Genomic DNA, 12793 nt, shown 5'->3' with positions numbered 1-12793 from the left:
AGCTTCTGCCTTCTGTTCTGGGCCTCTCTGTCTGGGATGTCTCACAGGCATCTCAGACGCCAAGTAGAAGTTTGGGAGCCACTTTAGCAGCTGTATTCAGCCACTCCCATTCCTTCTTTACTCCAAAATATACCTCAGGTCAGTCAATTCCTGTAGGGAAAATTCTGCCTTTTGTAACCAAAGTCTAGCTGTCACTGGACGGAGAAGCCATGTCTCTGATTCGTGAGTTCCCCCTTTTTCTTGAGAATTTCTCTCTAACCATTACCCCAGCCCACAGTAACCTGGATGAGGGCCCGCTATTTTCCCTGCATCAATCAACTCATGCCTCTTCCTTCGCTTTCCTCCAGCAGAGACAAAGCCGCACTCTTTGACAAGATTTGTTTCACTGGAGACTCAATGATATCAAAAAAGAAGTAAACGCGGGTCATGCTGTGACACAAGATACCGGGTGGGCTTTTCTCTTTGAGGCCTGCGGACCCCGCCTCGTCCCGGCCTCTGCTTCTGTATCCCCCTCATAGGCATTATCTCAGCACTTGCCAAGCAGAGTATGTGCCCAGTCTCCTTGCTTCCTCAAGTCTCCACTCAGACAGCTGGAGTAAGTTTGTCCTATGTATATGCTCTGTTTCTGCTTCTTGTTAGGATACCCATCCCTCCCTCAAATAACCGGCATTGGAAATGACCCTCGGAGGAGACCAAGTCCACTTCAGAGCCATGGTCTTGTAGCATTGGAATGAAACCAAATGTGACATAGTGACCTTGGTTTGCACAGTGAATGGGCACCACACCTCTGGCTGGCCTCATTGCCACTTAAGAACTGTTGTGGGGACGCCTGGGTGGCTCCGTCAGTTGAGCGTCTCAGGTCATGATCTCATGGTTCATGGGTTTGAGCCCCCTGTCGGGCTCTGTGCTGACAGCTCGGAGCCTGGAACCTGCTTCCGATTCTGTGTCTCCCTCTCTCTCTCTGCCCCTCCCCTGCTCATGCTCTGTCTCTCTGTCTCAAAAATAAAAAAACATTAAAGAAAAAATTTTTTTAAAGAAATATAGAAAAGTGCCCACCATACTTGAATGTGCACACCAATTACCTAGGGATCTTATTAAAATACAAATTCTAGGGGCACCTGGGTGGCTCAGTCGGTTAAGTATCCAACTTCAGTTCAGGTCATGATCTCACAGTTCGTGAGTTCGAGCCCCGCATTGGGCCTTGTGCTGACAGCTCAGAGCCTGGAGCCTGCTTCTGATTCTGTGTCTCCCTCTCTTTCTGCCCCTCCCCTGCTCATGCTCATGCTCTGTCTCTCTCTCTCTCTCTCTCTCTCTCTCTCTCAAAAATAAGCAAACATGAAAAAAAGAAAAAAAGAACTGTTCTGGCCCTTATCAGCCCTTGCCAGCATGTAGCAGAAGGCTCCCATACAATCCTTGACCACAAGCCTCCCCACTGTTGTGAATCCGCAATCCTAATACTATAGAATATTGAAACTTAGGCATTCTCAAACGATTTGGTCTCAAGACTCTTTTCCACTGTTAAGAATTACTGAGGACCTCAAAGAGATTTTGTTTGAGTTATAGCTGTCAAAATTTACGGTGTTAAAAATGAACACAGAGGGATTTAAAAAAATATTTATTTACTAATTCACTTTAAAATTACAATAATAAACATGTCAATACAAGGAACTTTTTATTTTATAAAAAGTAATTTTTTAATTTTTTATTTTTATATTATTTTATTAAATTTTTATTAAATTTTATAAAAAGTAATTCTACTTTCCAAAACAAAAGTCTTACAGAGAAATGTGGCATTGTTTTATATCTTTGCAAGTTGCTTTAATGTTTAGCTTCAGAGTTGACCCTGGAGTCTCATAGCTTCTCCCGCATTCAGTCTGTTGTGCTATGTTGTTTGATGTGTATGTGGAAAATCTGGCCTTATGCATACATGTAGTTGAAAAAGGGAGGAATATTTTAATAGTTTTCTTAGATAATTCTGGGTGTTCTTTTTTCATACTACATCTCAACTCAAGAGGCGGTAGTTTTTTTTAAAGTTCCTTACAATGTAGAATATGAAACCACATCAATGAACTTTTTGCCTTCTTACATTAAAATCTATTCCTTTATCTTGCACTTTGACTTTATCTTTTTCTAACATCATACATGGGTCATTTAAAACAAATTCATTCACTGAGTTATATACATTTTCTCATTTAATTAGTTAGCTAATTAATTTTTATTTTATTTGAGAGAGAGAGTGTGTGTGAGAGGGGAAGAGGGGCAGATAGAGAGAGAGAATCTTGCAGTCTCTACACTCAGTGCAGAGACCAATCTGTGGCTCGATCCCATGACCCTGGGTCATGACCTGAGCCGAAATCAAGAGTTGGATGCTCAACTGACTGAGCCACCCAGGCGCCCCAAGTTACAAACATTTTCTAAATATCAACACACTTCATCATCTGGTATTTAAAAATCACACTTGTTAAAAAAAATGAAAAATAAAAAAATAAAAATCACACTTGTTAATATCACCATTGGCATATCATTGGACAAACCATTAAATCCTGGAAAGCTGTCAAGCTCGCAGTGGCAGATGCAATTTTTCCAAGATCCTGATCCTCACTTGAAAGCTCGGATTTTGTCATGGGCAACAAATACTGTCTGTTGTTTTCCTTGAAGTGACAACCTCATGAGATTCATTTTTGAAAAAATACCTGCCAAAACCCAAGTCTGAATAACCACCGTTTATCTGTCAGTTGCTTCTTTCACGTAAAAACATGTTTTCTGAAAGGGTGATTAGTACAGCTCGCTGTACTCAGCCACACAACTGATTCTTCTGGAGACAGCGGGGTACTTCTGAAGGAGGCAGAAGTTATGTGCGCTCACCGGTTTGACACACACAGCATGAAAACAATGTGCTATGCAACGGTTGAGGTTTCATAAAGTTGGTAACTTTATTGTTTTATCCCAGACCGTCTTAAAAAAATTTTTTTTATGGCAAGTACACGATAGTGACGAATATACTGATTACCATACAGTCTAGGGTCGCTGTCTTGATTTGTGTTAAGGGACCAGAAGTTTTACTCACTGCTGCTTTTATACTGTCAAAGGAGGGAGGAAAGGCAATGAACATCTTTGTACCGTTATGAAAATAGTTCTGACCTCATGGCATCCCTGAAACTATCTTGGTGACCCCAGGGATCCATAGTACACAGTTTGAGAACAGCTGAACTAACTCACAGACTCTCAGTGGTTTCCACTTTGTACAGGCTAAAGACTGGCTGACCAGAAGGAGCATTTTATGAACTTCGACCTTCCACCTATTCTTCTGCAGGAAGATAAATAAAGAGGACTTCTAAGGAGGAGCAGCAGAGACCCGGGGTGCTGTCTGTGGGGAGAACTTTGTGAGTTGCCAGCAAGCCTCGTTGTGATGGATACATCTTGGGGGAGACTGCTGGTGGGAAGGTTGACATCGGCTGGGCAGCAGTCACCCCTGGGTACCGGAGGCTTATGCAGCTCTTGGGGGAAAGTCTGCTGTGCTTTGCTTGAATTCCAAAGCCGTGTGAGCTGCCAGTTCCAACGATGACCTCATTACAACTGACTGATTGAGCGAGGCAGACATCCTCCAAGGAGATCAAGTTCAGAGTGACTTTCTAATCAAACTGCACAGCGGCACGCTGCAGCTGCGGGCAGGAAGTGTGATTTGGGTTTTGCAGATGGGGCAATGGCATTTAGAGAGGGCAAGTGAATGGACAACAGTTGTGGAGTCATGAACTAGCTTCATAGATTCAGAGACTTCTAGGGCTAGAGGAGAAGTCAGAGATCAACCAGACAAACTGAGTTAGAAGGAGTGGAAAGGTGACTCAGGATTCATGGGCTACTAATGCTCATGAGTTCCCTAGGCAGCCAAGCTGCTCCTTTGCCCACCCCATCAAGGTGGCTCCGTGCCCCTGCGTCACGTGGCTCAGCGGGACCGCCTCCCTAAAAGGAAGCCAGCTATTCAGTGTATCTTTGGTCTATTGACAATATTTTCAGAGAGGTCAGCAGGAAGGCTCCAAGTCACGGAGTGTTAGGTGACCCGGCAGGTGGTCTCAGCTCAGCAGCTGGAGGAGGTCCAAGATTAGGTTCCTGCAAACGGTCGGTCACTTTCCCAGGGTCAGCCAAAGACCCTGGAGTGGGAAAGATTCCGAATGGCTGGGAATTGACCCCTGGCACATATCTCCCTTCCTCAGGGGACAAATATGCTTCTCTGATGTCCACTATCTCATCTGCTTCCTGCAACAACCCTGTCAGATGGATAGGACGCAGGGTTTTATCCCTATTTTACAGGTGAAGAAGGTAAGTCCCACAGAAGGGACATGACTTGTTGCAGTCACATTAGTAAGTACCAGAGCAGGTGCTTGAACTCGGGCCTCAGGTCTCATGGTCCAAGGCTCTGTCCAAGGCTCTGTCAGCGCTGCCTGTCTGACTGTAGTACACACAGAAGTGCCGGCAGTCATGGTCATCCCAAAAGGCACGGCTTATATTTTAGCGGTGTGCTTAACACACCTCTCTTAGCCTCCTTGGCCAATCTGGAATGATTCCTTCCTAAACACAAGGCACACTGACCCACTGAGGGTTGCTCTAGGACTGACGCCCAATGGCAGTGATAGAACTTTTTTGTCTGGCTGTTCATCACTTGTGATTAAAAACCAGAGTTGCTACTGACTTTTTGTTTCGCACCGGGATGCTCTGGTGTAAAGGGAAGAATGCCAGATTTGAGGACAGAAGGGTGGGGTTTTAGTTCCCCGATATTTGGCAGCGGGTTACCTTTCACTCCAGCCATTTAATCTCTCTCAGCCTTAGCGTCCTCATTGACAAAAATGAGCATTAAGTATCATGTAGCCTAAGCTAGCTCGCAGGGTTTTTTTCTGAGCATCAAACGATACCACTTTTATAAAGATGCCTCGCATACTGTGAATCCCTATATAAAGGTGGGGGCCACAGTCCCAGATAATTAACCATGTCTGAGCACCAAGCGGGATCTATTTTTACCTGGAAGGATGGTAGAGGCCCTCCGGATGGGCATTGCCTTCTTTAACTAGGGCCCTAGGAATTCCAACATTTGGGACATGTGAAACACGAGACGCCAGCAGCTGGAAGCAGGGCTTTGGTGGGTGGGGAGTGAACATGATTCATGCCAGATCAGCTCACCTTCCGGCAGCTCCAGTGGGATGGGTGCGGGTCCGGGGGTGGCATTTCCTGTGTGACCAGCGCGAGACCCCACAGTCCCTGTCTACAGGCTCCCACCACTCATGCGGCAACCCTCTGACCATTGTTCAAGCAGCACTGTGTACGATCTTTCGCCTGTCGGGGTGGTCCAGGCCCTGGGAGGAAGGACACGCACCGCTGGCCTTCAAGCTAGGCTCTCAGGCACTTGCAAAGAGGCATATTCTCATGGCTTCCCCAGGGCGGCGCTGTGTTGCCGTGTTGTATGCAATGGCCGCGCGTATGGCTAGAAGCAGGACTCCGAAGCCACCCTGCTGGGGTTACCTCTTCTTCTTACGTCTATGTTCCCCCCTTTTCTTGTCTTCAGTTAGCTTGGGCTGCTGTAACAAAATGTCATAACCTGAGTGGCACCGAACCAACGGGAACTTACTTCTCGCAGTTCTGGAGACTGGCAAGTCCAAAATCATGGTGTCGGCAGATTCAGTGTCCGGGGAAAACCCATTGCTTATTCACAGAGGGCCGTCTTCTCTCTGCGTCCTCACATGGCGCAAGGGGTGTGCTAGCACTCTGGAGTTTCTTTCAGAAGGGCGCTAATCCCATTCGTGAGGGCTCCACCCTTAAGGCCTACTCACCTCCCAAAGGCCCCGCCTCCTAATACCATCATATCTTGGGTTAGGATTTCAACCTGAGGCTTTTAGGGGAACACAAACATTCAGCCAATACCAAGTACCTACCTCGAAGCATTGTTGTGAGATATAAACGAGTTTCCACGTGTACAAAAGCAGTCAGGACAGCGTCTGGATCATAAACAGACACAGGCCTCTGCAGAAGCCATGCTATTTGCAGAATCATCATGTGTAAGGGTTAGAACGGGCCTTGGATGGTCCCATTTTACAAGCGGAGACATTAAGGTCCCGAGAGGAAAAGCAGTTTTACCTACGGTCACCCAGCTGCTAGGCTGGACTACAAGCTCAGTCTTCGGATTTCAGTTCCAGGTACTTCTGTGTGATTCCCCTTTCCTGGCCTATCCACTACTTGAGTCAATCCCAGAAGCCGTTAAACCAGGTCTGCTGCTGATGCTATTGACCCCCAAGACATTGGTAAATGGAAGCAGACGTCTTACCACAAAGCGGACTGAGGACTTCTTATTTCTCTATCATCATGGCATTGTTTTCTGCCAGCCTGGATTCACAATTTCAAAAAGATGCCTGCGCACATTTCAATTCTGTCCTGCAATACCTCCCCACTGCCCTGCTGCCTCATCGGTTCAGGCCCTCAATATCTGTCCCCTGGTTATTTGCCCTAGCTCCATATGATTGCCTGAGCAGTCTGCCAAAAACGCAGCTCAAGCATATCCCCATCTCTAAGATCTTCAGTGGCTTCCGTTCCCCACGGATCCCCTTCAGCTGGTACCATAGCTCTCTGCGCTGGTTGCCAACAGCTTTCTGGCTATGAGTTAGTTCACAGCGTCGTCCTGTAGGCACCTTTTATCCCCACCCAGCCAGCCTCTCGCTGCTTTCTGCACAAATCTTGAACTTCCTTAAGGCACTGTGTTTGCTTAGACTGTTCCCTTGGCTTAGAATGTCCTCTTGTCTCTTCCAGGACTGCAGACATGCTACCCATTCCCCTACCTCAAATGTCATGCTCTCCACGAAGCCTTCTTCGTCAACCCACACGAGGCCTCAAAGTTCCTCGTGGTGTCTCTCTTGTCTCACTTACTGTGTTCTGTGTTGTTTTATAACTCCTGGGTCCCATGTCCCATGTCTCAAAGACCTATGGATGGGGGTGGGGGTGGGGGGGTAGGGACCTCGTCTTTCCCAACTTGGTAATTGCTGCTGCCCATGTAGCAGTCTATATAATAAGCCTCTGTCAAATGAATACACTCTTCACAGTCTGTTATTGTAAGGGCGTCTCTGACTGATTAAGGTTAATATGAATAATTAAGGCTAATTATTAACCTCTGCGTGATAAAGGTCAGTTCAGTCTCTGACTGCCTGTCCACAAACCAGTGACCTAGCCCTAGCAGCTCTATATCCACTGGAAGAATTTCCTTCTGGAACTTAAGACTGGTTGTTAGAGAAAGCACCCTGGGGGGGCAGAACCTAGATGGGTCTTTCACATTTGCAGTTGGCTTGAAGAAGGCTCTGAGGGGGAGTTGTATGGAGGCAGGTAAGGGTTGCCCCCAAACTGGCCTACGTTGTTTCAGACACTAAAGAAGCTGATTCATTCTCTAAACACAGCAAGTGTTTTGTAAGTGGGCAGGCATTCATTCCCAACCAGCCTTTCGCTTTTCCTGTGTTCTGTGAGTCTGGAATAACCAGCCAATTGGCCATGGATTCCTTGGATGCTGTCTGGAAGTGAATGCTGTTGATCCTCACAGTTTGGACTTGAAAAAAACTGTAATCAACTAGTCCTTTCACCATCCTGGGTAGACTTTGCCCTTCCCACCACAAGTGGCACATAGGGCTGGATCATCCTATTTCCATCTGAGTCAATAAGGGCTCTTTGAGCTCACCCTGGGCTGGACCTTGTAGGGATGCCAAGACACGATTCTCATCCTCTCAGAGCAAATAGTGTCAGAAGGGCAGGCTGTAGGAGGAGAAAGCACCTGGCCTGACTCCTTTCATAGACCTGGCATCTGGCTGGAGCAAGACACACAATATACAGAGAACGTTGCATAACCGTGCGTGAGCAGGGGACAGATGGACGGTCACTGTTAGTCTTAGAAGTAGGATTGTAGGGGGCAGGCTCCCGATTCCAGAGCCTTTGCCCATTTGGCCTGGGATGGCCCTGGCCTATAGCTCCACAGGGCGTGCCCTGCACAAAGGCACCAACTGAATGGGGCGAGCAGGGGCTGAAGTCTAGCCCACAGTCCATTTACCAAGGCCTGCTCCCTGCCATGGAACTACATCTGCCCTCCATAGGAAGGGCCATCTTTTCTATTTTACATAAGGATGCCTTCTGCCTGACCAATCTAGTGCCAAGAGGGCTGCAGGTGCCCAAGGCATGCCTTTTTCTAATTGGTCCTGTCACAGAAGCCTGGTTTTCTGATTCACACAAAGGTGTGCTAGAGGACAGTGACGCCCAACCGACCTTTCCCTAACCTTTCGACCACCTCTCACCTTCCCCTTGTATAGATCCTCCATTAGACCTAAACTTCTTGTCCAGAACAGTAGCGGTCACTCCTTTTTCTGGGTCTGAAGGCCCCTGGTGCATTCTCCTCCTCTGTGCAAGGCACATACTTGTAAGTACTGTGTTTCCCTATAAGTTGATGGACCTATTGACCTTGGTTTCCGCAGCTCCTAGGAGTAGCCTGAAATACATGAATGGATGAAGGAAACAGTTGGTTAGTTGCCATATAAATCCGACCTCTGTACTGCCCCCGGTAGTATCTCATCCACACTCCCATTCTCCCACCTTCACGCCATCTTCTTGCTGATTATTGAAGTCCTCCTCTTCTTTCCTTTTTTAAATGTGTATTTTTGAGAGAGGGAGAGAGAGCGAGCGGGGGAGGAGCAGAGAGTTTCATGCTTGGGGGGGCACTTGGGTGGCTCAGTGGGTTGAGCGTCAGGCTCTTGATTTCAGTTCGTGACCCCAGCTCATGGGATCAAGCCCCGGGTTGGGCTGTGTGCTGAGCAGAGCCTACATGGGATTCTCTCTCTCTCCCTCGGCTCCTCTTCCCTGCTGAGACGTGCGTACTCTCACTCTCTCTCAAATGATTAAAAAAAAGGCATCAGCCAGGCTGTGTGCTAGTCTGGAGGCTTGACTGGGGAAGAATCCATCTCCGCTCCAAGCTCACTCTGGCTGGTGGAATTCATTTCCTTGCAGTTTGTAGGACCGAGGGTACTGACTTCCTGCTGTCTGTCAGCTGGAAGCCTCCCTCAACTCCCCGAGACTGGCACGGCTTCTGTCCTTAGTCTAAGCTGCCTCTTAAGGTTCGATGCTTTTGTTAGCCAGCTCTGTTTTTCTTTCCCTGAAGCAAGCCTGTCTTGATGAATCGATGCCCATTAAAGGCTGGGTGAGCCCTTTGGCAAAGTAACTCTGAAGGGCTGTGAGTTGCTGTTGTCATGCTCACTCAATTCACCTGTGCATCTTCTGCTTCTCACAGAATCCATGCCAGTCAATGTTGTTGACCATGACTGTGACAATGGCAGACGAGGGAAGCCCTTCAGCCGAGGAATGGGGGGGAAGCCCAGCTGGCAGGGGGAGGGCTCTGGCTGGGTGCTGGCTCTTTGGGGCAGGAGGGGAGCAAAGGGTGACCATGGGATAGGGGCGCAGGAAGCATGGAAGTTCTTCAGTTCCTTTTGGGACCACAGTGACAAAAGCTCTTCCTCCCTCCCTGAGGCAGAGTGAGGCAGCAGGGCCAGCTGTGGACCCCTGGCCGTCCTGGATGCCGTCTGCCGGTGTTGCCCACTGTCCCCTCATTCCCTCCCTGTCCCCTAAGACAATGATGTGCCATCTGATTTCCCTTTTCCTTCAGTATTGGGCTGGTGAGACTTTTCTTTTTTTCCAAATGTCTATTTATTTTGAGAGAGAGAGGGAAAGAGGGAGCATGAATGGGGGACGAGCCGAGAAAGAGAGAGGGAGAGAGAGAATCCCAAGCAGACTCTGTGCTGTCAGCACAGAGCCCGGCACGGGGCTCGAACTCATGAACCGTAAGATCGTGACCTGAGCTCAAATCAAGAGTCGGACGCTTAACTGACCGAGCCAGCTGGGCTCCCCCACAGCGAGGCTTTCTTACCCAGGTTCTGCTGATGATGGGTCTTCTCTTGAGCATTCAATTCCCGTGAAGGCTTTTGTCTCTGAGATCACCTTTCCATTTTCCTCTCCTGTTATGATTCTTTCTTTCTGGCTTGAGGCTCCCATTGTGTAAGTTTAGTTCTTTACCTGACCAATTCACCCTCTCCCATTACTTGGGCTCCCAAATTTCATTATGCGATGATCTTTCCCCCGAGATACCTGGTAGGCAGAAAATCGTCGTTTAAAATAACAATCCATCTCATTTAATCATTATCCACTCAGTACATGATCCGTTTTCCTGAGCTATTGTTCCATTTTATTTACTTTATCAGTCCCGCGACCAGAAAGGCAGGACCGTAATCCCAGCCACCTGGAAAAGATGGGAAACACTCAGGCCTTGTGAAACCTTTTCTTACCTGCTGCAGGGCTGGGCACAGAATTAGTATTTACTCAATTAATACTTGTTGCAGTGGTTCTATATTCTCCATTTTCCCCAAGTTTGACATCGTGTCCCTCTTCTTCCTGATTTGAACAAATAAAGAAACAATTGCCCAGGTGGAGTGCAGGAATCACCTTTGATCTTGTCCTCTCCCCAACCTGTATGTCCAAGCAATCCCGGTCATGCCCATTTTAGCTTCAAAATATCTCCCTGGTCTACGTGCATGCAGGCCCCTCCCTGTCCTCTCCCCTGTGAACCACTGTACCGATCTCCCTGTTCTCGTTCCCTCCATTCTTGCCTCTTCCAATCCATTCCTCACAGAGCGGCCAGATACTAAACCTAAACCTCATGATGACTCTACCTTGCGTAAAACCCACTGTGACTTCCCAGTGCCCTCAGAATTAATCCAAGCTGTTTTCTGCGGTCCACAGGCCCTGTGCCCTCTGGCCCCTCTTCCTTCTCTCTTTCGTCTCCTGTTTGTCCTTCCTCCATGCCCTTAGCACACTGTCCTCTCTCTTCGATTCCTCCCAATGCCAAGTTCTTCTCTGCTTTAGGTCACTGCAGACGCTATTCCCTCTGCCTGCATGCCCTTCCCCAAGCTTTTTGCATGATTGGACCCTTTTTGCATGACTGGACCCTCCTCAAGAGGAAGCCCAATCCAAAGTAAGCCTTTCCTGTTATTCTCTCTTATGCCTGTCGATCTTTTTCCTGTTATTCTCTCTTATGCCTGTTGATTTTTTTTTTTTTTATGGCACTTGCTGTTTTATTCACCTGAAGTCTCTCCTTTCCTCTCCAGACTATAAGCTCCATGAGAGCAAGGACCTTACAGGTTTTGTCCACGACTATACAACTAGCTCTCAGCTTAGTACCTGACACATGGCAGACATTACAGTCTATTAAATAGAGTTTTGACAAAGGATGAATGAATGCATGAATGAATGAGGCTTCCTTGAATTTTTTCCACCTGTTCCCTTTCAGCCAAAATGCTATGTGTTTTAAATACTGTATGGACTCCCTCCCTCCTTCCCTAACTTCATTCCCTCCATTTGTGCTTGTTTGTTGGGAACTTTCCATGTACATCTAATGATGTAGATGTTCACTTCCCTGCCACGGTAACATCTTCTTTATCTGAAAGTTAGCAACTCACACCCTCTTTTCTATTCAGCACTCAACTGACAAGCCAGAAAGAAGCAAAAAGTCCTCTGCAATAAGCCCCAAAATGTGATATTCCAGCCTTTGAGGTTCCCATTCAGGTTAGTTTTTAATATTTTCTCACACTTCTAATAGGCAGGAGGACCTGTTCTCCAAATCTGCTAATTAGATGTTATTTCTTTTGTTGGTGGGAAGCAGTGTTGCTGAACTCCATTAAGTGCTGGGGCTTTTCTAACACATCTCAAGAAGGGAATTTAAATCACACCTCAAGTAGACATAGAATTCTTATTTTTAATACATTCATTAATTGCAGAGTGTCAACCCTGTGAGACTTGTGTGTGTGTGCGTGCGCGTGTGTGCACGTGTGCACACACACACACGCACACACACACACACACACACACACACAGACATCCTGCTTCCTGTGGGCTCACTCACCCACAGCCACCATCAGATATAATGTGTCTCCTTCCAGGGGAGGCATGAAGTACACTTTCCTTGGTGTCTTGCTAAGGATGCCCAAAGGGGTCCATTTCAGCAGATCTTCTTTACAAGATCCAGAAACTCTGGGAGCCTGGGATTCCTTCAGCTCTTCTTGGATTGGTTGTCCAGAATCCTAGCCCCCAGAAACTCAGATGAGACACCAGCAGCGCATAGATGACTCCCTTCAGCATCGAGGGACTCTGTTCAACATACTTGGTCCTGACAGATCATATACCTGCATGTGCTCCTCTAAGGACCCTTCCACAAATTCCAGAAGGCCAAAGCCAGTATTGACCTTAGCTAACTTGTAAGTATGGAGTATTCGCTCTACTAATTATTCATTATTTACTCATTCATGTTCAGTGTCACCTGTGGGCCAGGCAGGCAATGTGCTGGGAGTGCAGACATCGGCAAGACAGTTGGTCGCGGTACTGGTCACGTGCTGTTTCTAAGACCTGCCCTTTCTCTCTTATGCAGCTTGTGAACTGAGTGCCCTTAAGGATCCTTAACCTCAGCTCTGTCATGTCCTTATCATTTGTTTACAATATATTCACCTATCTCAAAAACACGCTGCCCTGATTTACAGATATTGTGCTACCTTATTTGTTGTTGTTGTTGGTTTCTGGCTCAACTGGAGCTGCCTTCCAGGCTCTTCCTTTTTAGTCTCGGGCACTCCACATCTGATGGAGGGTTGAAGTGCAGATTTAGCCTTAGGCTTATCCTTGAGGCTGACACGGGAGTTTTTTTGGGATGAGATGCAGAGAATTGTTAGTGACTCATTCTCATTTTCCT

The 12793-nt window shown here is 47.3% G+C and overlaps 1 long non-coding RNA gene across 4 annotated transcripts; it reads left to right on the top strand.

The window, feature by feature from the left end:
* Positions 1-15: 15 nt before the first annotated feature.
* Positions 16-11722, top strand: LOC109503497. 4 transcript variants are annotated; one of them, XR_002162502.3, is made up of 3 exons: positions 16-222; positions 348-595; positions 11532-11722. It is a non-coding gene; the product is annotated as an uncharacterized LOC109503497 (long non-coding RNA). The 4 variants fall into 4 exon arrangements; XR_006585144.1 differs by lacking the exon at positions 11532-11722 and adding an exon at positions 3249-4686; XR_002162501.3 differs by lacking the exon at positions 11532-11722 and adding an exon at positions 640-940 and having other exon boundaries at positions 20-222; positions 351-545.
* Positions 11723-12793: the final 1071 nt, after the last annotated feature.

The sequence above is a fragment of the Felis catus genome, chromosome C2, assembly GCF_018350175.1.
Source record: "Felis catus isolate Fca126 chromosome C2, F.catus_Fca126_mat1.0, whole genome shotgun sequence".
Taxonomy (NCBI): Eukaryota; Metazoa; Chordata; class Mammalia; order Carnivora; family Felidae; genus Felis; species Felis catus.
Note: the sequence above shows the minus strand (reverse complement) of the source record. Positions and strands in the feature narration are given on the sequence as shown.